Source organism: Anomaloglossus baeobatrachus, unplaced genomic scaffold (genome assembly GCF_048569485.1).
Source record: "Anomaloglossus baeobatrachus isolate aAnoBae1 unplaced genomic scaffold, aAnoBae1.hap1 Scaffold_463, whole genome shotgun sequence".
Taxonomy (NCBI): Eukaryota; Metazoa; Chordata; class Amphibia; order Anura; family Aromobatidae; genus Anomaloglossus; species Anomaloglossus baeobatrachus.
The window spans coordinates 222,112-247,727 of NW_027443971.1; the positions used below are offsets into that span (position 1 = coordinate 222,112).

The following is a 25,616-nucleotide window of genomic DNA, read 5'->3' on the forward strand; positions in this document are numbered from 1 at the left end:
AAGGGGGAGGGGAGTTGCTTGCGCCCTAAAGGAGGAGTTATTCAGATTCATTGCAGTGGGCGGCGGCTGCAAAACGCACCATTCTTCTTGTTTTGGCTCTGCAAAGCAGCTTTTTCAAGGGTTGGCTTGGGTGACAAAATGTCTTGTGTAGGCGTGGGTTTGTCTCCCTCTCGCTCTCTCTCCCTAAGATGTGTCCGGCATAGGCCAGGGTGCCACTCGAGGCCCAAACCAATTCTGGTTATCGCTTCTCGGCCTTTTGGCTAAGATCAAGTGTAGTATCTGTTCTTATCAGTTTAATATCTGATACGTCCCCTATCTGGGGACCATATATTAAATGGATTTTTAGAACAGGGAGATGGAAAAAGAGCTTGCTCTGTCCACTCCACGCATTGACCTGGTATTGCAGTACCTCCAGGAACGGTGCACCCCTTCTTAACCCAGTTTCCAAAAGCAGAACTCAATTCACCTGATTCATATTAGCCCGATTTAATGAATTGGAAGAAAGCATACGTCTTCATATGCACCTCAATTTGGCCCATTCACTTTTCACACTTCCTCCTTTTGTTTTTTATCTTTCACACTTTTGACTTTCTTTATTCATCCAAATAGCAAACTCATCACCACTCAACCTGACCAACTCGGCTATGTCCCCGTGCTGCAGTTCTCTGTCTTATCTAGATCATTTGCAATTGAATGGAATAGATCCCTTTTGGACAAAGTGGATTCACCTGCTGCTGCAGTGACCACAGGTGTGATAACATCTAGAATTGGCATCTGGTGCGATCTCTCCGCTTCCACTCCAAAGAAAGTTACCTGTTTATTCCTATCATGCATTGGTTTTTGGGGTTTTCTTTGAGTAATGATGATCTCTTTAGTAGTCTGTTGGCGCCCTCTCCTGGAGGAATAGTTTGCTTGCTCTTGGACATTCTAAAAGAGAGGTCATGATAGACATTGAGCTTCTGAGCTCAATTGGGGACAGTCATGGGTGATGAATGTTTGCAACCTACTGCGAAGCCTCATACCGCAATATAAGGAACGTCAAATACTAAGAAAGGGCGGCCTATGAAAGAATTACTACTTTCAATAAGTACACTTAAACGGCTAATTGGGAATAGAAAAACTGTAAAAAGCCCTCTGAGAAAGCCCCCCTCTAACCTTTGATAGTAAGCTTTTCTGTAGTCTGCCTGTTGATGTATTTTCCGTTTGAACTGTGCACAACATGAAGAGACGGAACACTGGCGGCTTGTCACAATGCCCCCCGATGACATCACAATAGCGCTGCTGCCTAGAAAACAAGCTGCGCAGAAGAAGTTGTTCTTTGGGTGGGAGGGTGGGCTAGTGGAAGGAGGGGGCAATCTCTTTTTTTCCCGGGTGGTAGGGGGATGACAGGAGAAGGGAAGCGGGTGGTGAGAAAGGTACAGAGGGCAGGGTTTGGGGGCTGGGAAGGAAAGGGAAAAGATTAGGGTTTGGGGATGATGAAAGGGCTTTCTACGGGTAAGGATGGCAAAGGGTGGCAGTGACGGAAAGTCAGGCAACCTGTCCTGTCCGTCTTTTTGTATCGTGAATTGGAAAGACTGCAAGGGGGAGGGGAGTTGCTTGCGCCCTAAAGGAGGAGTTATTCAGATTCATTGCAGTGGGCGGCGGCTGCAAAACGCACCATTCTTCTTGTTTTGGCTCTGCAAAGCAGCCTTTTCAAGGGTTGGCTTGGGTGACAAAATGTCTTGTGTAGGCGTGGGTTTGTCTCCCTCTCGCTCTCTCTCCCTAAGATGTGTCCGGCATAGGCCAGGGTGCCACTCGAGGCCCAAACCAATTCTGGTTATCGCTTCTCGGCCTTTTGGCTAAGATCAAGTGTAGTATCTGTTCTTATCAGTTTAATATCTGATACGTCCCCTATCTGGGGACCATATATTAAATGGATTTTTAGAACAGGGAGATGGAAAAAGAGCTTGCTCTGTCCACTCCACGCATTGACCTGGTATTGCAGTACCTCCAGGAACGGTGCACCCCTTCTTAACCCAGTTTCCAAAAGCAGAACTCAATTCACCTGATTCATATTAGCCCGATTTAATGAATTGGAAGAAAGCATACGTCTTCATATGCACCTCAATTTGGCCCATTCACTTTTCACACTTCCTCCTTTTGTTTTTTATCTTTCACACTTTTGACTTTCTTTATTCATCCAAATAGCAAACTCATCACCACTCAACCTGACCAACTCGGCTATGTCCCCGTGCTGCAGTTCTCTGTCTTATCTAGATCATTTGCAATTGAATGGAATAGATCCCTTTTGGACAAAGTGGATTCACCTGCTGCTGCAGTGACCACAGGTGTGATAACATCTAGAATTGGCATCTGGTGCGATCTCTCCGCTTCCACTCCAAAGAAAGTTACCTGTTTATTCCTATCATGCATTGGTTTTTGGGGTTTTCTTTGAGTAATGATGATCTCTTTAGTAGTCTGTTGGCGCCCTCTCCTGGAGGAATAGTTTGCTTGCTCTTGGACATTCTAAAAGAGAGGTCATGATAGACATTGAGCTTCTGAGCTCAATTGGGGACAGTCATGGGTGATGAATGTTTGCAACCTACTGCGAAGCCTCATACCGCAATATAAGGAACGTCAAATACTAAGAAAGGGCGGCCTATGAAAGAATTACTACTTTCAATAAGTACACTTAAACGGCTAATTGGGAATAGAAAAACTGTAAAAAGCCCTCTGAGAAAGCCCCCCTCTAACCTTTGATAGTAAGCTTTTCTGTAGTCTGCCTGTTGATGTATTTTCCGTTTGAACTGTGCACAACATGAAGAGACGGAACACTGGCGGCTTGTCACAATGCCCCCCGATGACATCACAATAGCGCTGCTGCCTAGAAAACAAGCTGCGCAGAAGAAGTTGTTCTTTGGGTGGGAGGGTGGGCTAGTGGAAGGAGGGGGCAATCTCTTTTTTTCCCGGGTGGTAGGGGGATGACAGGAGAAGGGAAGCGGGTGGTGAGAAAGGTACAGAGGGCAGGGTTTGGGGGCTGGGAAGGAAAGGGAAAAGATTAGGGTTTGGGGATGATGAAAGGGCTTTCTACGGGTAAGGATGGCAAAGGGTGGCAGTGACGGAAAGTCAGGCAACCTGTCCTGTCCGTCTTTTTGTATCGTGAATTGGAAAGACTGCAAGGGGGAGGGGAGTTGCTTGCGCCCTAAAGGAGGAGTTATTCAGATTCATTGCAGTGGGCGGCGGCTGCAAAACGCACCATTCTTCTTGTTTTGGCTCTGCAAAGCAGCCTTTTCAAGGGTTGGCTTGGGTGACAAAATGTCTTGTGTAGGCGTGGGTTTGTCTCCCTCTCGCTCTCTCTCCCTAAGATGTGTCCGGCATAGGCCAGGGTGCCACTCGAGGCCCAAACCAATTCTGGTTATCGCTTCTCGGCCTTTTGGCTAAGATCAAGTGTAGTATCTGTTCTTATCAGTTTAATATCTGATACGTCCCCTATCTGGGGACCATATATTAAATGGATTTTTAGAACAGGGAGATGGAAAAAGAGCTTGCTCTGTCCACTCCACGCATTGACCTGGTATTGCAGTACCTCCAGGAACGGTGCACCCCTTCTTAACCCAGTTTCCAAAAGCAGAACTCAATTCACCTGATTCATATTAGCCCGATTTAATGAATTGGAAGAAAGCATACGTCTTCATATGCACCTCAATTTGGCCCATTCACTTTTCACACTTCCTCCTTTTGTTTTTTATCTTTCACACTTTTGACTTTCTTTATTCATCCAAATAGCAAACTCATCACCACTCAACCTGACCAACTCGGCTATGTCCCCGTGCTGCAGTTCTCTGTCTTATCTAGATCATTTGCAATTGAATGGAATAGATCCCTTTTGGACAAAGTGGATTCACCTGCTGCTGCAGTGACCACAGGTGTGATAACATCTAGAATTGGCATCTGGTGCGATCTCTCCGCTTCCACTCCAAAGAAAGTTACCTGTTTATTCCTATCATGCATTGGTTTTTGGGGTTTTCTTTGAGTAATGATGATCTCTTTAGTAGTCTGTTGGCGCCCTCTCCTGGAGGAATAGTTTGCTTGCTCTTGGACATTCTAAAAGAGAGGTCATGATAGACATTGAGCTTCTGAGCTCAATTGGGGACAGTCATGGGTGATGAATGTTTGCAACCTACTGCGAAGCCTCATACCGCAATATAAGGAACGTCAAATACTAAGAAAGGGCGGCCTATGAAAGAATTACTACTTTCAATAAGTACACTTAAACGGCTAATTGGGAATAGAAAAACTGTAAAAAGCCCTCTGAGAAAGCCCCCCTCTAACCTTTGATAGTAAGCTTTTCTGTAGTCTGCCTGTTGATGTATTTTCCGTTTGAACTGTGCACAACATGAAGAGACGGAACACTGGCGGCTTGTCACAATGCCCCCCGATGACATCACAATAGCGCTGCTGCCTAGAAAACAAGCTGCGCAGAAGAAGTTGTTCTTTGGGTGGGAGGGTGGGCTAGTGGAAGGAGGGGGCAATCTCTTTTTTTCCCGGGTGGTAGGGGGATGACAGGAGAAGGGAAGCGGGTGGTGAGAAAGGTACAGAGGGCAGGGTTTGGGGGCTGGGAAGGAAAGGGAAAAGATTAGGGTTTGGGGATGATGAAAGGGCTTTCTACGGGTAAGGATGGCAAAGGGTGGCAGTGACGGAAAGTCAGGCAACCTGTCCTGTCCGTCTTTTTGTATCGTGAATTGGAAAGACTGCAAGGGGGAGGGGAGTTGCTTGCGCCCTAAAGGAGGAGTTATTCAGATTCATTGCAGTGGGCGGCGGCTGCAAAACGCACCATTCTTCTTGTTTTGGCTCTGCAAAGCAGCCTTTTCAAGGGTTGGCTTGGGTGACAAAATGTCTTGTGTAGGCGTGGGTTTGTCTCCCTCTCGCTCTCTCTCCCTAAGATGTGTCCGGCATAGGCCAGGGTGCCACTCGAGGCCCAAACCAATTCTGGTTATCGCTTCTCGGCCTTTTGGCTAAGATCAAGTGTAGTATCTGTTCTTATCAGTTTAATATCTGATACGTCCCCTATCTGGGGACCATATATTAAATGGATTTTTAGAACAGGGAGATGGAAAAAGAGCTTGCTCTGTCCACTCCACGCATTGACCTGGTATTGCAGTACCTCCAGGAACGGTGCACCCCTTCTTAACCCAGTTTCCAAAAGCAGAACTCAATTCACCTGATTCATATTAGCCCGATTTAATGAATTGGAAGAAAGCATACGTCTTCATATGCACCTCAATTTGGCCCATTCACTTTTCACACTTCCTCCTTTTGTTTTTTATCTTTCACACTTTTGACTTTCTTTATTCATCCAAATAGCAAACTCATCACCACTCAACCTGACCAACTCGGCTATGTCCCCGTGCTGCAGTTCTCTGTCTTATCTAGATCATTTGCAATTGAATGGAATAGATCCCTTTTGGACAAAGTGGATTCACCTGCTGCTGCAGTGACCACAGGTGTGATAACATCTAGAATTGGCATCTGGTGCGATCTCTCCGCTTCCACTCCAAAGAAAGTTACCTGTTTATTCCTATCATGCATTGGTTTTTGGGGTTTTCTTTGAGTAATGATGATCTCTTTAGTAGTCTGTTGGCGCCCTCTCCTGGAGGAATAGTTTGCTTGCTCTTGGACATTCTAAAAGAGAGGTCATGATAGACATTGAGCTTCTGAGCTCAATTGGGGACAGTCATGGGTGATGAATGTTTGCAACCTACTGCGAAGCCTCATACCGCAATATAAGGAACGTCAAATACTAAGAAAGGGCGGCCTATGAAAGAATTACTACTTTCAATAAGTACACTTAAACGGCTAATTGGGAATAGAAAAACTGTAAAAAGCCCTCTGAGAAAGCCCCCCTCTAACCTTTGATAGTAAGCTTTTCTGTAGTCTGCCTGTTGATGTATTTTCCGTTTGAACTGTGCACAACATGAAGAGACGGAACACTGGCGGCTTGTCACAATGCCCCCCGATGACATCACAATAGCGCTGCTGCCTAGAAAACAAGCTGCGCAGAAGAAGTTGTTCTTTGGGTGGGAGGGTGGGCTAGTGGAAGGAGGGGGCAATCTCTTTTTTTCCCGGGTGGTAGGGGGATGACAGGAGAAGGGAAGCGGGTGGTGAGAAAGGTACAGAGGGCAGGGTTTGGGGGCTGGGAAGGAAAGGGAAAAGATTAGGGTTTGGGGATGATGAAAGGGCTTTCTACGGGTAAGGATGGCAAAGGGTGGCAGTGACGGAAAGTCAGGCAACCTGTCCTGTCCGTCTTTTTGTATCGTGAATTGGAAAGACTGCAAGGGGGAGGGGAGTTGCTTGCGCCCTAAAGGAGGAGTTATTCAGATTCATTGCAGTGGGCGGCGGCTGCAAAACGCACCATTCTTCTTGTTTTGGCTCTGCAAAGCAGCCTTTTCAAGGGTTGGCTTGGGTGACAAAATGTCTTGTGTAGGCGTGGGTTTGTCTCCCTCTCGCTCTCTCTCCCTAAGATGTGTCCGGCATAGGCCAGGGTGCCACTCGAGGCCCAAACCAATTCTGGTTATCGCTTCTCGGCCTTTTGGCTAAGATCAAGTGTAGTATCTGTTCTTATCAGTTTAATATCTGATACGTCCCCTATCTGGGGACCATATATTAAATGGATTTTTAGAACAGGGAGATGGAAAAAGAGCTTGCTCTGTCCACTCCACGCATTGACCTGGTATTGCAGTACCTCCAGGAACGGTGCACCCCTTCTTAACCCAGTTTCCAAAAGCAGAACTCAATTCACCTGATTCATATTAGCCCGATTTAATGAATTGGAAGAAAGCATACGTCTTCATATGCACCTCAATTTGGCCCATTCACTTTTCACACTTCCTCCTTTTGTTTTTTATCTTTCACACTTTTGACTTTCTTTATTCATCCAAATAGCAAACTCATCACCACTCAACCTGACCAACTCGGCTATGTCCCCGTGCTGCAGTTCTCTGTCTTATCTAGATCATTTGCAATTGAATGGAATAGATCCCTTTTGGACAAAGTGGATTCACCTGCTGCTGCAGTGACCACAGGTGTGATAACATCTAGAATTGGCATCTGGTGCGATCTCTCCGCTTCCACTCCAAAGAAAGTTACCTGTTTATTCCTATCATGCATTGGTTTTTGGGGTTTTCTTTGAGTAATGATGATCTCTTTAGTAGTCTGTTGGCGCCCTCTCCTGGAGGAATAGTTTGCTTGCTCTTGGACATTCTAAAAGAGAGGTCATGATAGACATTGAGCTTCTGAGCTCAATTGGGGACAGTCATGGGTGATGAATGTTTGCAACCTACTGCGAAGCCTCATACCGCAATATAAGGAACGTCAAATACTAAGAAAGGGCGGCCTATGAAAGAATTACTACTTTCAATAAGTACACTTAAACGGCTAATTGGGAATAGAAAAACTGTAAAAAGCCCTCTGAGAAAGCCCCCCTCTAACCTTTGATAGTAAGCTTTTCTGTAGTCTGCCTGTTGATGTATTTTCCGTTTGAACTGTGCACAACATGAAGAGACGGAACACTGGCGGCTTGTCACAATGCCCCCCGATGACATCACAATAGCGCTGCTGCCTAGAAAACAAGCTGCGCAGAAGAAGTTGTTCTTTGGGTGGGAGGGTGGGCTAGTGGAAGGAGGGGGCAATCTCTTTTTTTCCCGGGTGGTAGGGGGATGACAGGAGAAGGGAAGCGGTGTGGTGAGAAAGGTACAGAGGGCAGGGTTTGGGGGCTGGGAAGGAAAGGGAAAAGATTAGGGTTTGGGGATGATGAAAGGGCTTTCTACGGGTAAGGATGGCAAAGGGTGGCAGTGACGGAAAGTCAGGCAACCTGTCCTGTCCGTCTTTTTGTATCGTGAATTGGAAAGACTGCAAGGGGGAGGGGAGTTGCTTGCGCCCTAAAGGAGGAGTTATTCAGATTCATTGCAGTGGGCGGCGGCTGCAAAACGCACCATTCTTCTTGTTTTGGCTCTGCAAAGCAGCCTTTTCAAGGGTTGGCTTGGGTGACAAAATGTCTTGTGTAGGCGTGGGTTTGTCTCCCTCTCGCTCTCTCTCCCTAAGATGTGTCCGGCATAGGCCAGGGTGCCACTCGAGGCCCAAACCAATTCTGGTTATCGCTTCTCGGCCTTTTGGCTAAGATCAAGTGTAGTATCTGTTCTTATCAGTTTAATATCTGATACGTCCCCTATCTGGGGACCATATATTAAATGGATTTTTAGAACAGGGAGATGGAAAAAGAGCTTGCTCTGTCCACTCCACGCATTGACCTGGTATTGCAGTACCTCCAGGAACGGTGCACCCCTTCTTAACCCAGTTTCCAAAAGCAGAACTCAATTCACCTGATTCATATTAGCCCGATTTAATGAATTGGAAGAAAGCATACGTCTTCATATGCACCTCAATTTGGCCCATTCACTTTTCACACTTCCTCCTTTTGTTTTTTATCTTTCACACTTTTGACTTTCTTTATTCATCCAAATAGCAAACTCATCACCACTCAACCTGACCAACTCGGCTATGTCCCCGTGCTGCAGTTCTCTGTCTTATCTAGATCATTTGCAATTGAATGGAATAGATCCCTTTTGGACAAAGTGGATTCACCTGCTGCTGCAGTGACCACAGGTGTGATAACATCTAGAATTGGCATCTGGTGCGATCTCTCCGCTTCCACTCCAAAGAAAGTTACCTGTTTATTCCTATCATGCATTGGTTTTTGGGGTTTTCTTTGAGTAATGATGATCTCTTTAGTAGTCTGTTGGCGCCCTCTCCTGGAGGAATAGTTTGCTTGCTCTTGGACATTCTAAAAGAGAGGTCATGATAGACATTGAGCTTCTGAGCTCAATTGGGGACAGTCATGGGTGATGAATGTTTGCAACCTACTGCGAAGCCTCATACCGCAATATAAGGAACGTCAAATACTAAGAAAGGGCGGCCTATGAAAGAATTACTACTTTCAATAAGTACACTTAAACGGCTAATTGGGAATAGAAAAACTGTAAAAAGCCCTCTGAGAAAGCCCCCCTCTAACCTTTGATAGTAAGCTTTTCTGTAGTCTGCCTGTTGATGTATTTTCCGTTTGAACTGTGCACAACATGAAGAGACGGAACACTGGCGGCTTGTCACAATGCCCCCCGATGACATCACAATAGCGCTGCTGCCTAGAAAACAAGCTGCGCAGAAGAAGTTGTTCTTTGGGTGGGAGGGTGGGCTAGTGGAAGGAGGGGGCAATCTCTTTTTTTCCCGGGTGGTAGGGGGATGACAGGAGAAGGGAAGCGGGTGGTGAGAAAGGTACAGAGGGCAGGGTTTGGGGGCTGGGAAGGAAAGGGAAAAGATTAGGGTTTGGGGATGATGAAAGGGCTTTCTACGGGTAAGGATGGCAAAGGGTGGCAGTGACGGAAAGTCAGGCAACCTGTCCTGTCCGTCTTTTTGTATCGTGAATTGGAAAGACTGCAAGGGGGAGGGGAGTTGCTTGCGCCCTAAAGGAGGAGTTATTCAGATTCATTGCAGTGGGCGGCGGCTGCAAAACGCACCATTCTTCTTGTTTTGGCTCTGCAAAGCAGCCTTTTCAAGGGTTGGCTTGGGTGACAAAATGTCTTGTGTAGGCGTGGGTTTGTCTCCCTCTCGCTCTCTCTCCCTAAGATGTGTCCGGCATAGGCCAGGGTGCCACTCGAGGCCCAAACCAATTCTGGTTATCGCTTCTCGGCCTTTTGGCTAAGATCAAGTGTAGTATCTGTTCTTATCAGTTTAATATCTGATACGTCCCCTATCTGGGGACCATATATTAAATGGATTTTTAGAACAGGGAGATGGAAAAAGAGCTTGCTCTGTCCACTCCACGCATTGACCTGGTATTGCAGTACCTCCAGGAACGGTGCACCCCTTCTTAACCCAGTTTCCAAAAGCAGAACTCAATTCACCTGATTCATATTAGCCCGATTTAATGAATTGGAAGAAAGCATACGTCTTCATATGCACCTCAATTTGGCCCATTCACTTTTCACACTTCCTCCTTTTGTTTTTTATCTTTCACACTTTTGACTTTCTTTATTCATCCAAATAGCAAACTCATCACCACTCAACCTGACCAACTCGGCTATGTCCCCGTGCTGCAGTTCTCTGTCTTATCTAGATCATTTGCAATTGAATGGAATAGATCCCTTTTGGACAAAGTGGATTCACCTGCTGCTGCAGTGACCACAGGTGTGATAACATCTAGAATTGGCATCTGGTGCGATCTCTCCGCTTCCACTCCAAAGAAAGTTACCTGTTTATTCCTATCATGCATTGGTTTTTGGGGTTTTCTTTGAGTAATGATGATCTCTTTAGTAGTCTGTTGGCGCCCTCTCCTGGAGGAATAGTTTGCTTGCTCTTGGACATTCTAAAAGAGAGGTCATGATAGACATTGAGCTTCTGAGCTCAATTGGGGACAGTCATGGGTGATGAATGTTTGCAACCTACTGCGAAGCCTCATACCGCAATATAAGGAACGTCAAATACTAAGAAAGGGCGGCCTATGAAAGAATTACTACTTTCAATAAGTACACTTAAACGGCTAATTGGGAATAGAAAAACTGTAAAAAGCCCTCTGAGAAAGCCCCCCTCTAACCTTTGATAGTAAGCTTTTCTGTAGTCTGCCTGTTGATGTATTTTCCGTTTGAACTGTGCACAACATGAAGAGACGGAACACTGGCGGCTTGTCACAATGCCCCCCGATGACATCACAATAGCGCTGCTGCCTAGAAAACAAGCTGCGCAGAAGAAGTTGTTCTTTGGGTGGGAGGGTGGGCTAGTGGAAGGAGGGGGCAATCTCTTTTTTTCCCGGGTGGTAGGGGGATGACAGGAGAAGGGAAGCGGGTGGTGAGAAAGGTACAGAGGGCAGGGTTTGGGGGCTGGGAAGGAAAGGGAAAAGATTAGGGTTTGGGGATGATGAAAGGGCTTTCTACGGGTAAGGATGGCAAAGGGTGGCAGTGACGGAAAGTCAGGCAACCTGTCCTGTCCGTCTTTTTGTATCGTGAATTGGAAAGACTGCAAGGGGGAGGGGAGTTGCTTGCGCCCTAAAGGAGGAGTTATTCAGATTCATTGCAGTGGGCGGCGGCTGCAAAACGCACCATTCTTCTTGTTTTGGCTCTGCAAAGCAGCCTTTTCAAGGGTTGGCTTGGGTGACAAAATGTCTTGTGTAGGCGTGGGTTTGTCTCCCTCTCGCTCTCTCTCCCTAAGATGTGTCCGGCATAGGCCAGGGTGCCACTCGAGGCCCAAACCAATTCTGGTTATCGCTTCTCGGCCTTTTGGCTAAGATCAAGTGTAGTATCTGTTCTTATCAGTTTAATATCTGATACGTCCCCTATCTGGGGACCATATATTAAATGGATTTTTAGAACAGGGAGATGGAAAAAGAGCTTGCTCTGTCCACTCCACGCATTGACCTGGTATTGCAGTACCTCCAGGAACGGTGCACCCCTTCTTAACCCAGTTTCCAAAAGCAGAACTCAATTCACCTGATTCATATTAGCCCGATTTAATGAATTGGAAGAAAGCATACGTCTTCATATGCACCTCAATTTGGCCCATTCACTTTTCACACTTCCTCCTTTTGTTTTTTATCTTTCACACTTTTGACTTTCTTTATTCATCCAAATAGCAAACTCATCACCACTCAACCTGACCAACTCGGCTATGTCCCCGTGCTGCAGTTCTCTGTCTTATCTAGATCATTTGCAATTGAATGGAATAGATCCCTTTTGGACAAAGTGGATTCACCTGCTGCTGCAGTGACCACAGGTGTGATAACATCTAGAATTGGCATCTGGTGCGATCTCTCCGCTTCCACTCCAAAGAAAGTTACCTGTTTATTCCTATCATGCATTGGTTTTTGGGGTTTTCTTTGAGTAATGATGATCTCTTTAGTAGTCTGTTGGCGCCCTCTCCTGGAGGAATAGTTTGCTTGCTCTTGGACATTCTAAAAGAGAGGTCATGATAGACATTGAGCTTCTGAGCTCAATTGGGGACAGTCATGGGTGATGAATGTTTGCAACCTACTGCGAAGCCTCATACCGCAATATAAGGAACGTCAAATACTAAGAAAGGGCGGCCTATGAAAGAATTACTACTTTCAATAAGTACACTTAAACGGCTAATTGGGAATAGAAAAACTGTAAAAAGCCCTCTGAGAAAGCCCCCCTCTAACCTTTGATAGTAAGCTTTTCTGTAGTCTGCCTGTTGATGTATTTTCCGTTTGAACTGTGCACAACATGAAGAGACGGAACACTGGCGGCTTGTCACAATGCCCCCCGATGACATCACAATAGCGCTGCTGCCTAGAAAACAAGCTGCGCAGAAGAAGTTGTTCTTTGGGTGGGAGGGTGGGCTAGTGGAAGGAGGGGGCAATCTCTTTTTTTCCCGGGTGGTAGGGGGATGACAGGAGAAGGGAAGCGGGTGGTGAGAAAGGTACAGAGGGCAGGGTTTGGGGGCTGGGAAGGAAAGGGAAAAGATTAGGGTTTGGGGATGATGAAAGGGCTTTCTACGGGTAAGGATGGCAAAGGGTGGCAGTGACGGAAAGTCAGGCAACCTGTCCTGTCCGTCTTTTTGTATCGTGAATTGGAAAGACTGCAAGGGGGAGGGGAGTTGCTTGCGCCCTAAAGGAGGAGTTATTCAGATTCATTGCAGTGGGCGGCGGCTGCAAAACGCACCATTCTTCTTGTTTTGGCTCTGCAAAGCAGCCTTTTCAAGGGTTGGCTTGGGTGACAAAATGTCTTGTGTAGGCGTGGGTTTGTCTCCCTCTCGCTCTCTCTCCCTAAGATGTGTCCGGCATAGGCCAGGGTGCCACTCGAGGCCCAAACCAATTCTGGTTATCGCTTCTCGGCCTTTTGGCTAAGATCAAGTGTAGTATCTGTTCTTATCAGTTTAATATCTGATACGTCCCCTATCTGGGGACCATATATTAAATGGATTTTTAGAACAGGGAGATGGAAAAAGAGCTTGCTCTGTCCACTCCACGCATTGACCTGGTATTGCAGTACCTCCAGGAACGGTGCACCCCTTCTTAACCCAGTTTCCAAAAGCAGAACTCAATTCACCTGATTCATATTAGCCCGATTTAATGAATTGGAAGAAAGCATACGTCTTCATATGCACCTCAATTTGGCCCATTCACTTTTCACACTTCCTCCTTTTGTTTTTTATCTTTCACACTTTTGACTTTCTTTATTCATCCAAATAGCAAACTCATCACCACTCAACCTGACCAACTCGGCTATGTCCCCGTGCTGCAGTTCTCTGTCTTATCTAGATCATTTGCAATTGAATGGAATAGATCCCTTTTGGACAAAGTGGATTCACCTGCTGCTGCAGTGACCACAGGTGTGATAACATCTAGAATTGGCATCTGGTGCGATCTCTCCGCTTCCACTCCAAAGAAAGTTACCTGTTTATTCCTATCATGCATTGGTTTTTGGGGTTTTCTTTGAGTAATGATGATCTCTTTAGTAGTCTGTTGGCGCCCTCTCCTGGAGGAATAGTTTGCTTGCTCTTGGACATTCTAAAAGAGAGGTCATGATAGACATTGAGCTTCTGAGCTCAATTGGGGACAGTCATGGGTGATGAATGTTTGCAACCTACTGCGAAGCCTCATACCGCAATATAAGGAACGTCAAATACTAAGAAAGGGCGGCCTATGAAAGAATTACTACTTTCAATAAGTACACTTAAACGGCTAATTGGGAATAGAAAAACTGTAAAAAGCCCTCTGAGAAAGCCCCCCTCTAACCTTTGATAGTAAGCTTTTCTGTAGTCTGCCTGTTGATGTATTTTCCGTTTGAACTGTGCACAACATGAAGAGACGGAACACTGGCGGCTTGTCACAATGCCCCCCGATGACATCACAATAGCGCTGCTGCCTAGAAAACAAGCTGCGCAGAAGAAGTTGTTCTTTGGGTGGGAGGGTGGGCTAGTGGAAGGAGGGGGCAATCTCTTTTTTTCCCGGGTGGTAGGGGGATGACAGGAGAAGGGAAGCGGGTGGTGAGAAAGGTACAGAGGGCAGGGTTTGGGGGCTGGGAAGGAAAGGGAAAAGATTAGGGTTTGGGGATGATGAAAGGGCTTTCTACGGGTAAGGATGGCAAAGGGTGGCAGTGACGGAAAGTCAGGCAACCTGTCCTGTCCGTCTTTTTGTATCGTGAATTGGAAAGACTGCAAGGGGGAGGGGAGTTGCTTGCGCCCTAAAGGAGGAGTTATTCAGATTCATTGCAGTGGGCGGCGGCTGCAAAACGCACCATTCTTCTTGTTTTGGCTCTGCAAAGCAGCCTTTTCAAGGGTTGGCTTGGGTGACAAAATGTCTTGTGTAGGCGTGGGTTTGTCTCCCTCTCGCTCTCTCTCCCTAAGATGTGTCCGGCATAGGCCAGGGTGCCACTCGAGGCCCAAACCAATTCTGGTTATCGCTTCTCGGCCTTTTGGCTAAGATCAAGTGTAGTATCTGTTCTTATCAGTTTAATATCTGATACGTCCCCTATCTGGGGACCATATATTAAATGGATTTTTAGAACAGGGAGATGGAAAAAGAGCTTGCTCTGTCCACTCCACGCATTGACCTGGTATTGCAGTACCTCCAGGAACGGTGCACCCCTTCTTAACCCAGTTTCCAAAAGCAGAACTCAATTCACCTGATTCATATTAGCCCGATTTAATGAATTGGAAGAAAGCATACGTCTTCATATGCACCTCAATTTGGCCCATTCACTTTTCACACTTCCTCCTTTTGTTTTTTATCTTTCACACTTTTGACTTTCTTTATTCATCCAAATAGCAAACTCATCACCACTCAACCTGACCAACTCGGCTATGTCCCCGTGCTGCAGTTCTCTGTCTTATCTAGATCATTTGCAATTGAATGGAATAGATCCCTTTTGGACAAAGTGGATTCACCTGCTGCTGCAGTGACCACAGGTGTGATAACATCTAGAATTGGCATCTGGTGCGATCTCTCCGCTTCCACTCCAAAGAAAGTTACCTGTTTATTCCTATCATGCATTGGTTTTTGGGGTTTTCTTTGAGTAATGATGATCTCTTTAGTAGTCTGTTGGCGCCCTCTCCTGGAGGAATAGTTTGCTTGCTCTTGGACATTCTAAAAGAGAGGTCATGATAGACATTGAGCTTCTGAGCTCAATTGGGGACAGTCATGGGTGATGAATGTTTGCAACCTACTGCGAAGCCTCATACCGCAATATAAGGAACGTCAAATACTAAGAAAGGGCGGCCTATGAAAGAATTACTACTTTCAATAAGTACACTTAAACGGCTAATTGGGAATAGAAAAACTGTAAAAAGCCCTCTGAGAAAGCCCCCCTCTAACCTTTGATAGTAAGCTTTTCTGTAGTCTGCCTGTTGATGTATTTTCCGTTTGAACTGTGCACAACATGAAGAGACGGAACACTGGCGGCTTGTCACAATGCCCCCCGATGACATCACAATAGCGCTGCTGCCTAGAAAACAAGCTGCGCAGAAGAAGTTGTTCTTTGGGTGGGAGGGTGGGCTAGTGGAAGGAGGGGGCAATCTCTTTTTTTCCCGGGTGGTAGGGGGATGACAGGAGAAGGGAAGCGGGTGGTGAGAAAGGTACAGAGGGCAGGGTTTGGGGGCTGGGAAGGAAAGGGAAAAGATTAGGGTTTGGGGATGATGAAAGGGCTTTCTACGGGTAAGGATGGCAAAGGGTGGCAGTGACGGAAAGTCAGGCAACCTGTCCTGTCCGTCTTTTTGTATCGTGAATTGGAAAGACTGCAAGGGGGAGGGGAGTTGCTTGCGCCCTAAAGGAGGAGTTATTCAGATTCATTGCAGTGGGCGGCGGCTGCAAAACGCACCATTCTTCTTGTTTTGGCTCTGCAAAGCAGCCTTTTCAAGGGTTGGCTTGGGTGACAAAATGTCTTGTGTAGGCGTGGGTTTGTCTCCCTCTCGCTCTCTCTCCCTAAGATGTGTCCGGCATAGGCCAGGGTGCCACTCGAGGCCCAAACCAATTCTGGTTATCGCTTCTCGGCCTTTTGGCTAAGATCAAGTGTAGTATCTGTTCTTATCAGTTTAATATCTGATACGTCCCCTATCTGGGGACCATATATTAAATGGATTTTTAGAACAGGGAGATGGAAAAAGAGCTTGCTCTGTCCACTCCACGCATTGACCTGGTATTGCAGTACCTCCAGGAACGGTGCACCCCTTCTTAACCCAGTTTCCAAAAGCAGAACTCAATTCACCTGATTCATATTAGCCCGATTTAATGAATTGGAAGAAAGCATACGTCTTCATATGCACCTCAATTTGGCCCATTCACTTTTCACACTTCCTCCTTTTGTTTTTTATCTTTCACACTTTTGACTTTCTTTATTCATCCAAATAGCAAACTCATCACCACTCAACCTGACCAACTCGGCTATGTCCCCGTGCTGCAGTTCTCTGTCTTATCTAGATCATTTGCAATTGAATGGAATAGATCCCTTTTGGACAAAGTGGATTCACCTGCTGCTGCAGTGACCACAGGTGTGATAACATCTAGAATTGGCATCTGGTGCGATCTCTCCGCTTCCACTCCAAAGAAAGTTACCTGTTTATTCCTATCATGCATTGGTTTTTGGGGTTTTCTTTGAGTAATGATGATCTCTTTAGTAGTCTGTTGGCGCCCTCTCCTGGAGGAATAGTTTGCTTGCTCTTGGACATTCTAAAAGAGAGGTCATGATAGACATTGAGCTTCTGAGCTCAATTGGGGACAGTCATGGGTGATGAATGTTTGCAACCTACTGCGAAGCCTCATACCGCAATATAAGGAACGTCAAATACTAAGAAAGGGCGGCCTATGAAAGAATTACTACTTTCAATAAGTACACTTAAACGGCTAATTGGGAATAGAAAAACTGTAAAAAGCCCTCTGAGAAAGCCCCCCTCTAACCTTTGATAGTAAGCTTTTCTGTAGTCTGCCTGTTGATGTATTTTCCGTTTGAACTGTGCACAACATGAAGAGACGGAACACTGGCGGCTTGTCACAATGCCCCCCGATGACATCACAATAGCGCTGCTGCCTAGAAAACAAGCTGCGCAGAAGAAGTTGTTCTTTGGGTGGGAGGGTGGGCTAGTGGAAGGAGGGGGCAATCTCTTTTTTTCCCGGGTGGTAGGGGGATGACAGGAGAAGGGAAGCGGGTGGTGAGAAAGGTACAGAGGGCAGGGTTTGGGGGCTGGGAAGGAAAGGGAAAAGATTAGGGTTTGGGGATGATGAAAGGGCTTTCTACGGGTAAGGATGGCAAAGGGTGGCAGTGACGGAAAGTCAGGCAACCTGTCCTGTCCGTCTTTTTGTATCGTGAATTGGAAAGACTGCAAGGGGGAGGGGAGTTGCTTGCGCCCTAAAGGAGGAGTTATTCAGATTCATTGCAGTGGGCGGCGGCTGCAAAACGCACCATTCTTCTTGTTTTGGCTCTGCAAAGCAGCCTTTTCAAGGGTTGGCTTGGGTGACAAAATGTCTTGTGTAGGCGTGGGTTTGTCTCCCTCTCGCTCTCTCTCCCTAAGATGTGTCCGGCATAGGCCAGGGTGCCACTCGAGGCCCAAACCAATTCTGGTTATCGCTTCTCGGCCTTTTGGCTAAGATCAAGTGTAGTATCTGTTCTTATCAGTTTAATATCTGATACGTCCCCTATCTGGGGACCATATATTAAATGGATTTTTAGAACAGGGAGATGGAAAAAGAGCTTGCTCTGTCCACTCCACGCATTGACCTGGTATTGCAGTACCTCCAGGAACGGTGCACCCCTTCTTAACCCAGTTTCCAAAAGCAGAACTCAATTCACCTGATTCATATTAGCCCGATTTAATGAATTGGAAGAAAGCATACGTCTTCATATGCACCTCAATTTGGCCCATTCACTTTTCACACTTCCTCCTTTTGTTTTTTATCTTTCACACTTTTGACTTTCTTTATTCATCCAAATAGCAAACTCATCACCACTCAACCTGACCAACTCGGCTATGTCCCCGTGCTGCAGTTCTCTGTCTTATCTAGATCATTTGCAATTGAATGGAATAGATCCCTTTTGGACAAAGTGGATTCACCTGCTGCTGCAGTGACCACAGGTGTGATAACATCTAGAATTGGCATCTGGTGCGATCTCTCCGCTTCCACTCCAAAGAAAGTTACCTGTTTATTCCTATCATGCATTGGTTTTTGGGGTTTTCTTTGAGTAATGATGATCTCTTTAGTAGTCTGTTGGCGCCCTCTCCTGGAGGAATAGTTTGCTTGCTCTTGGACATTCTAAAAGAGAGGTCATGATAGACATTGAGCTTCTGAGCTCAATTGGGGACAGTCATGGGTGATGAATGTTTGCAACCTACTGCGAAGCCTCATACCGCAATATAAGGAACGTCAAATACTAAGAAAGGGCGGCCTATGAAAGAATTACTACTTTCAATAAGTACACTTAAACGGCTAATTGGGAATAGAAAAACTGTAAAAAGCCCTCTGAGAAAGCCCCCCTCTAACCTTTGATAGTAAGCTTTTCTGTAGTCTGCCTGTTGATGTATTTTCCGTTTGAACTGTGCACAACATGAAGAGACGGAACACTGGCGGCTTGTCACAATGCCCCCCGATGACATCACAATAGCGCTGCTGCCTAGAAAACAAGCTGCGCAGAAGAAGTTGTTCTTTGGGTGGGAGGGTGGGCTAGTGGAAGGAGGGGGCAATCTCTTTTTTTCCCGGGTGGTAGGGGGATGACAGGAGAAGGGAAGCGGGTGGTGAGAAAGGTACAGAGGGCAGGGTTTGGGGGCTGGGAAGGAAAGGGAAAAGATTAGGGTTTGGGGATGATGAAAGGGCTTTCTACGGGTAAGGATGGCAAAGGGTGGCAGTGACGGAAAGTCAGGCAACCTGTCCTGTCCGTCTTTTTGTATCGTGAATTGGAAAGACTGCAAGGGGGAGGGGAGTTGCTTGCGCCCTAAAGGAGGAGTTATTCAGATTCATTGCAGTGGGCGGCGGCTGCAAAACGCACCATTCTTCTTGTTTTGGCTCTGCAAAGCAGCCTTTTCAAGGGTTGGCTTGGGTGACAAAATGTCTTGTGTAGGCGTGGGTTTGTCTCCCTCTCGCTCTCTCTCCCTAAGATGTGTCCGGCATAGGCCAGGGTGCCACTCGAGGCCCAAACCAATTCTGGTTATCGCTTCTCGGCCTTTTGGCTAAGATCAAGTGTAGTATCTGTTCTTATCAGTTTAATATCTGATACGTCCCCTATCTGGGGACCATATATTAAATGGATTTTTAGAACAGGGAGATGGAAAAAGAGCTTGCTCTGTCCACTCCACGCATTGACCTGGTATTGCAGTACCTCCAGGAACGGTGCACCCCTTCTTAACCCAGTTTCCAAAAGCAGAACTCAATTCACCTGATTCATATTAGCCCGATTTAATGAATTGGAAGAAAGCATACGTCTTCATATGCACCTCAATTTGGCCCATTCACTTTTCACACTTCCTCCTTTTGTTTTTTATCTTTCACACTTTTGACTTTCTTTATTCATCCAAATAGCAAACTCATCACCACTCAACCTGACCAACTCGGCTATGTCCCCGTGCTGCAGTTCTCTGTCTTATCTAGATCATTTGCAATTGAATGGAATAGATCCCTTTTGGACAAAGTGGATTCACCTGCTGCTGCAGTGACCACAGGTGTGATAACATCTAGAATTGGCATCTGGTGCGATCTCTCCGCTTCCACTCCAAAGAAAGTTACCTGTTTATTCCTATCATGCATTGGTTTTTGGGGTTTTCTTTGAGTAATGATGATCTCTTTAGTAGTCTGTTGGCGCCCTCTCCTGGAGGAATAGTTTGCTTGCTCTTGGACATTCTAAAAGAGAGGTCATGATAGACATTGAGCTTCTGAGCTCAATTGGGGACAGTCATGGGTGATGAATGTTTGCAACCTACTGCGAAGCCTCATACCGCAATATAAGGAACGTCAAATACTAAGAAAGGGCGGCCTATGAAAGAATTACTACTTTCAATAAGTACACTTAAACGGCTAATTGGGAATAGAAAAACTGTAAAAAGCCCTCTGAGAAAGCCCCCCTCTAACCTTTGATAGTAAGCTTTTCTGTAGTCTGCCTGTTGATGTATTTTCCGTTTGAACTGTGCACAACATGAAGAGACGGAACACTGGCGGCTTGTCACAATGCCCCCCGATGACATCACAATAGCGCTGCTGCCTAGAAAACAAGCTGCGCAGAAGAAGTTGTTCTTTGGGTGGGAGGGTGGGCTAGTGGAAGGAGGGGGCAATCTCTTTTTTTCCCGGGTGGTAGGGGGATGACAGGAGAAGGGAAGCGGGTGGTGAGAAAGGTACAGAGGGCAGGGTTTGGGGGCTGGGAAGGAAAGGGAAAAGATTAGGGTTTGGGGATGATGAAAGGGCTTTCTACGGGTAAGGATGGCAAAGGGTGGCAGTGACGGAAAGTCAGGCAACCTGTCCTGTCCGTCTTTTTGTATCGTGAATTGGAAAGACTGCAAGGGGGAGGGGAGTTGCTTGCGCCCTAAAGGAGGAGTTATTCAGATTCATTGCAGTGGGCGGCGGCTGCAAAACGCACCATTCTTCTTGTTTTGGCTCTGCAAAGCAGCCTTTTCAAGGGTTGGCTTGGGTGACAAAATGTCTTGTGTAGGCGTGGGTTTGTCTCCCTCTCGCTCTCTCTCCCTAAGATGTGTCCGGCATAGGCCAGGGTGCCACTCGAGGCCCAAACCAATTCTGGTTATCGCTTCTCGGCCTTTTGGCTAAGATCAAGTGTAGTATCTGTTCTTATCAGTTTAATATCTGATACGTCCCCTATCTGGGGACCATATATTAAATGGATTTTTAGAACAGGGAGATGGAAAAAGAGCTTGCTCTGTCCACTCCACGCATTGACCTGGTATTGCAGTACCTCCAGGAACGGTGCACCCCTTCTTAACCCAGTTTCCAAAAGCAGAACTCAATTCACCTGATTCATATTAGCCCGATTTAATGAATTGGAAGAAAGCATACGTCTTCATATGCACCTCAATTTGGCCCATTCACTTTTCACACTTCCTCCTTTTGTTTTTTATCTTTCACACTTTTGACTTTCTTTATTCATCCAAATAGCAAACTCATCACCACTCAACCTGACCAACTCGGCTATGTCCCCGTGCTGCAGTTCTCTGTCTTATCTAGATCATTTGCAATTGAATGGAATAGATCCCTTTTGGACAAAGTGGATTCACCTGCTGCTGCAGTGACCACAGGTGTGATAACATCTAGAATTGGCATCTGGTGCGATCTCTCCGCTTCCACTCCAAAGAAAGTTACCTGTTTATTCCTATCATGCATTGGTTTTTGGGGTTTTCTTTGAGTAATGATGATCTCTTTAGTAGTCTGTTGGCGCCCTCTCCTGGAGGAATAGTTTGCTTGCTCTTGGACATTCTAAAAGAGAGGTCATGATAGACATTGAGCTTCTGAGCTCAATTGGGGACAGTCATGGGTGATGAATGTTTGCAACCTACTGCGAAGCCTCATACCGCAATATAAGGAACGTCAAATACTAAGAAAGGGCGGCCTATGAAAGAATTACTACTTTCAATAAGTACACTTAAACGGCTAATTGGGAATAGAAAAACTGTAAAAAGCCCTCTGAGAAAGCCCCCCTCTAACCTTTGATAGTAAGCTTTTCTGTAGTCTGCCTGTTGATGTATTTTCCGTTTGAACTGTGCACAACATGAAGAGACGGAACACTGGCGGCTTGTCACAATGCCCCCCGATGACATCACAATAGCGCTGCTGCCTAGAAAACAAGCTGCGCAGAAGAAGTTGTTCTTTGGGTGGGAGGGTGGGCTAGTGGAAGGAGGGGGCAATCTCTTTTTTTCCCGGGTGGTAGGGGGATGACAGGAGAAGGGAAGCGGGTGGTGAGAAAGGTACAGAGGGCAGGGTTTGGGGGCTGGGAAGGAAAGGGAAAAGATTAGGGTTTGGGGATGATGAAAGGGCTTTCTACGGGTAAGGATGGCAAAGGGTGGCAGTGACGGAAAGTCAGGCAACCTGTCCTGTCCGTCTTTTTGTATCGTGAATTGGAAAGACTGCAAGGGGGAGGGGAGTTGCTTGCGCCCTAAAGGAGGAGTTATTCAGATTCATTGCAGTGGGCGGCGGCTGCAAAACGCACCATTCTTCTTGTTTTGGCTCTGCAAAGCAGCCTTTTCAAGGGTTGGCTTGGGTGACAAAATGTCTTGTGTAGGCGTGGGTTTGTCTCCCTCTCGCTCTCTCTCCCTAAGATGTGTCCGGCATAGGCCAGGGTGCCACTCGAGGCCCAAACCAATTCTGGTTATCGCTTCTCGGCCTTTTGGCTAAGATCAAGTGTAGTATCTGTTCTTATCAGTTTAATATCTGATACGTCCCCTATCTGGGGACCATATATTAAATGGATTTTTAGAACAGGGAGATGGAAAAAGAGCTTGCTCTGTCCACTCCACGCATTGACCTGGTATTGCAGTACCTCCAGGAACGGTGCACCCCTTCTTAACCCAGTTTCCAAAAGCAGAACTCAATTCACCTGATTCATATTAGCCCGATTTAATGAATTGGAAGAAAGCATACGTCTTCATATGCACCTCAATTTGGCCCATTCACTTTTCACACTTCCTCCTTTTGTTTTTTATCTTTCACACTTTTGACTTTCTTTATTCATCCAAATAGCAAACTCATCACCACTCAACCTGACCAACTCGGCTATGTCCCCGTGCTGCAGTTCTCTGTCTTATCTAGATCATTTGCAATTGAATGGAATAGATCCCTTTTGGACAAAGTGGATTCACCTGCTGCTGCAGTGACCACAGGTGTGATAACATCTAGAATTGGCATCTGGTGCGATCTCTCCGCTTCCACTCCAAAGAAAGTTACCTGTTTATTCCTATCATGCATTGGTTTTTGGGGTTTTCTTTGAGTAATGATGATCTCTTTAGTAGTCTGTTGGCGCCCTCTCCTGGAGGAATAGTTTGCTTGCTCTTGGACATTCTAAAAGAGAGGTCATGATAGACATTGAGCTTCTGAGCTCAATTGGGGACAGTCATGGGTGATGAATGTTTGCAACCTACTGCGAAGCCTCATACCGCAATATAAGGAACGTCAAATACTAAGAAAGGGCGGCCTATGAAAGAATTACTACTTTCAATAAGTACACTTAAACGGCTAATTGGGAATAGAAAAACTGTAAAAAGCCCTCTGAGAAAGCCCCCCTCTAACCTTTGATAGTAAGCTTTTCTGTAGTCTGCCTGTTGATGTATTTTCCGTTTGAACTGTGCACAACATGAAGAGACGGAACACTGGCGGCTTGTCACAATGCCCCCCGATGACATCACAATAGCGCTGCTGCCTAGAAAACAAGCTGCGCAGAAGAAGTTGTTCTTTGGGTGGGAGGGTGGGCTAGTGGAAGGAGGGGGCAATCTCTTTTTTTCCCGGGTGGTAGGGGGATGACAGGAGAAGGGAAGCGGGTGGTGAGAAAGGTACAGAGGGCAGGGTTTGGGGGCTGGGAAGGAAAGGGAAAAGATTAGGGTTTGGGGATGATGAAAGGGCTTTCTACGGGTAAGGATGGCAAAGGGTGGCAGTGACGGAAAGTCAGGCAACCTGTCCTGTCCGTCTTTTTGTATCGTGAATTGGAAAGACTGCAAGGGGGAGGGGAGTTGCTTGCGCCCTAAAGGAGGAGTTATTCAGATTCATTGCAGTGGGCGGCGGCTGCAAAACGCACCATTCTTCTTGTTTTGGCTCTGCAAAGCAGCCTTTTCAAGGGTTGGCTTGGGTGACAAAATGTCTTGTGTAGGCGTGGGTTTGTCTCCCTCTCGCTCTCTCTCCCTAAGATGTGTCCGGCATAGGCCAGGGTGCCACTCGAGGCCCAAACCAATTCTGGTTATCGCTTCTCGGCCTTTTGGCTAAGATCAAGTGTAGTATCTGTTCTTATCAGTTTAATATCTGATACGTCCCCTATCTGGGGACCATATATTAAATGGATTTTTAGAACAGGGAGATGGAAAAAGAGCTTGCTCTGTCCACTCCACGCATTGACCTGGTATTGCAGTACCTCCAGGAACGGTGCACCCCTTCTTAACCCAGTTTCCAAAAGCAGAACTCAATTCACCTGATTCATATTAGCCCGATTTAATGAATTGGAAGAAAGCATACGTCTTCATATGCACCTCAATTTGGCCCATTCACTTTTCACACTTCCTCCTTTTGTTTTTTATCTTTCACACTTTTGACTTTCTTTATTCATCCAAATAGCAAACTCATCACCACTCAACCTGACCAACTCGGCTATGTCCCCGTGCTGCAGTTCTCTGTCTTATCTAGATCATTTGCAATTGAATGGAATAGATCCCTTTTGGACAAAGTGGATTCACCTGCTGCTGCAGTGACCACAGGTGTGATAACATCTAGAATTGGCATCTGGTGCGATCTCTCCGCTTCCACTCCAAAGAAAGTTACCTGTTTATTCCTATCATGCATTGGTTTTTGGGGTTTTCTTTGAGTAATGATGATCTCTTTAGTAGTCTGTTGGCGCCCTCTCCTGGAGGAATAGTTTGCTTGCTCTTGGACATTCTAAAAGAGAGGTCATGATAGACATTGAGCTTCTGAGCTCAATTGGGGACAGTCATGGGTGATGAATGTTTGCAACCTACTGCGAAGCCTCATACCGCAATATAAGGAACGTCAAATACTAAGAAAGGGCGGCCTATGAAAGAATTACTACTTTCAATAAGTACACTTAAACGGCTAATTGGGAATAGAAAAACTGTAAAAAGCCCTCTGAGAAAGCCCCCCTCTAACCTTTGATAGTAAGCTTTTCTGTAGTCTGCCTGTTGATGTATTTTCCGTTTGAACTGTGCACAACATGAAGAGACGGAACACTGGCGGCTTGTCACAATGCCCCCCGATGACATCACAATAGCGCTGCTGCCTAGAAAACAAGCTGCGCAGAAGAAGTTGTTCTTTGGGTGGGAGGGTGGGCTAGTGGAAGGAGGGGGCAATCTCTTTTTTTCCCGGGTGGTAGGGGGATGACAGGAGAAGGGAAGCGGGTGGTGAGAAAGGTACAGAGGGCAGGGTTTGGGGGCTGGGAAGGAAAGGGAAAAGATTAGGGTTTGGGGATGATGAAAGGGCTTTCTACGGGTAAGGATGGCAAAGGGTGGCAGTGACGGAAAGTCAGGCAACCTGTCCTGTCCGTCTTTTTGTATCGTGAATTGGAAAGACTGCAAGGGGGAGGGGAGTTGCTTGCGCCCTAAAGGAGGAGTTATTCAGATTCATTGCAGTGGGCGGCGGCTGCAAAACGCACCATTCTTCTTGTTTTGGCTCTGCAAAGCAGCCTTTTCAAGGGTTGGCTTGGGTGACAAAATGTCTTGTGTAGGCGTGGGTTTGTCTCCCTCTCGCTCTCTCTCCCTAAGATGTGTCCGGCATAGGCCAGGGTGCCACTCGAGGCCCAAACCAATTCTGGTTATCGCTTCTCGGCCTTTTGGCTAAGATCAAGTGTAGTATCTGTTCTTATCAGTTTAATATCTGATACGTCCCCTATCTGGGGACCATATATTAAATGGATTTTTAGAACAGGGAGATGGAAAAAGAG

The 25,616-nt window shown here is 46.3% G+C and overlaps 16 non-coding genes and 1 pseudogene across 16 annotated transcripts; all 17 read left to right on the forward strand.

Moving 5' to 3' along the window:
* The first annotated feature begins 240 nt into the window (after positions 1-240).
* On the forward strand, positions 241-431 carry LOC142280808 (U2 spliceosomal RNA). Its single transcript, XR_012743000.1, has one exon. It is a non-coding gene; the product is annotated as a U2 spliceosomal RNA (small nuclear RNA).
* A 1,387-nt stretch (positions 432-1,818) lies between these two features.
* On the forward strand, positions 1,819-2,009 carry LOC142280809 (U2 spliceosomal RNA). Its single transcript, XR_012743001.1, has one exon. It is a non-coding gene; the product is annotated as a U2 spliceosomal RNA (small nuclear RNA).
* A 1,387-nt stretch (positions 2,010-3,396) lies between these two features.
* On the forward strand, positions 3,397-3,587 carry LOC142280810 (U2 spliceosomal RNA). Its single transcript, XR_012743002.1, has one exon. It is a non-coding gene; the product is annotated as a U2 spliceosomal RNA (small nuclear RNA).
* A 1,387-nt stretch (positions 3,588-4,974) lies between these two features.
* On the forward strand, positions 4,975-5,165 carry LOC142280811 (U2 spliceosomal RNA). Its single transcript, XR_012743003.1, has one exon. It is a non-coding gene; the product is annotated as a U2 spliceosomal RNA (small nuclear RNA).
* A 1,387-nt stretch (positions 5,166-6,552) lies between these two features.
* LOC142280813 (U2 spliceosomal RNA) lies at positions 6,553-6,743 on the forward strand. Its single transcript, XR_012743005.1, has one exon. It is a non-coding gene; the product is annotated as a U2 spliceosomal RNA (small nuclear RNA).
* A 1,388-nt stretch (positions 6,744-8,131) lies between these two features.
* On the forward strand, positions 8,132-8,322 carry LOC142280814 (U2 spliceosomal RNA). Its single transcript, XR_012743006.1, has one exon. It is a non-coding gene; the product is annotated as a U2 spliceosomal RNA (small nuclear RNA).
* A 1,387-nt stretch (positions 8,323-9,709) lies between these two features.
* LOC142280815 (U2 spliceosomal RNA) lies at positions 9,710-9,900 on the forward strand. Its single transcript, XR_012743007.1, has one exon. It is a non-coding gene; the product is annotated as a U2 spliceosomal RNA (small nuclear RNA).
* A 1,387-nt stretch (positions 9,901-11,287) lies between these two features.
* On the forward strand, positions 11,288-11,478 carry LOC142280816 (U2 spliceosomal RNA). Its single transcript, XR_012743008.1, has one exon. It is a non-coding gene; the product is annotated as a U2 spliceosomal RNA (small nuclear RNA).
* Positions 11,479-12,865: 1,387 nt separating this feature from the next.
* On the forward strand, positions 12,866-13,056 carry LOC142280817 (U2 spliceosomal RNA). The gene has a single exon (XR_012743009.1). It is a non-coding gene; the product is annotated as a U2 spliceosomal RNA (small nuclear RNA).
* A 1,387-nt stretch (positions 13,057-14,443) lies between these two features.
* On the forward strand, positions 14,444-14,634 carry LOC142280818 (U2 spliceosomal RNA). The gene has a single exon (XR_012743010.1). It is a non-coding gene; the product is annotated as a U2 spliceosomal RNA (small nuclear RNA).
* Positions 14,635-16,021: 1,387 nt separating this feature from the next.
* Positions 16,022-16,212, forward strand: LOC142280819 (U2 spliceosomal RNA). The gene has a single exon (XR_012743011.1). It is a non-coding gene; the product is annotated as a U2 spliceosomal RNA (small nuclear RNA).
* Positions 16,213-17,599: 1,387 nt separating this feature from the next.
* Positions 17,600-17,790, forward strand: LOC142280820 (U2 spliceosomal RNA). The gene has a single exon (XR_012743012.1). It is a non-coding gene; the product is annotated as a U2 spliceosomal RNA (small nuclear RNA).
* A 1,387-nt stretch (positions 17,791-19,177) lies between these two features.
* LOC142280821 (U2 spliceosomal RNA) lies at positions 19,178-19,368 on the forward strand. The gene has a single exon (XR_012743013.1). It is a non-coding gene; the product is annotated as a U2 spliceosomal RNA (small nuclear RNA).
* A 1,387-nt stretch (positions 19,369-20,755) lies between these two features.
* On the forward strand, positions 20,756-20,946 carry LOC142280822 (U2 spliceosomal RNA). The gene has a single exon (XR_012743014.1). It is a non-coding gene; the product is annotated as a U2 spliceosomal RNA (small nuclear RNA).
* Positions 20,947-22,333: 1,387 nt separating this feature from the next.
* LOC142280824 (U2 spliceosomal RNA) lies at positions 22,334-22,524 on the forward strand. The gene has a single exon (XR_012743016.1). It is a non-coding gene; the product is annotated as a U2 spliceosomal RNA (small nuclear RNA).
* Positions 22,525-23,911: 1,387 nt separating this feature from the next.
* Positions 23,912-24,102, forward strand: LOC142280825 (U2 spliceosomal RNA). The gene has a single exon (XR_012743017.1). It is a non-coding gene; the product is annotated as a U2 spliceosomal RNA (small nuclear RNA).
* A 1,387-nt stretch (positions 24,103-25,489) lies between these two features.
* On the forward strand, positions 25,490-25,616 carry LOC142280837 (U2 spliceosomal RNA; annotated as a pseudogene; the record flags this gene model as incomplete).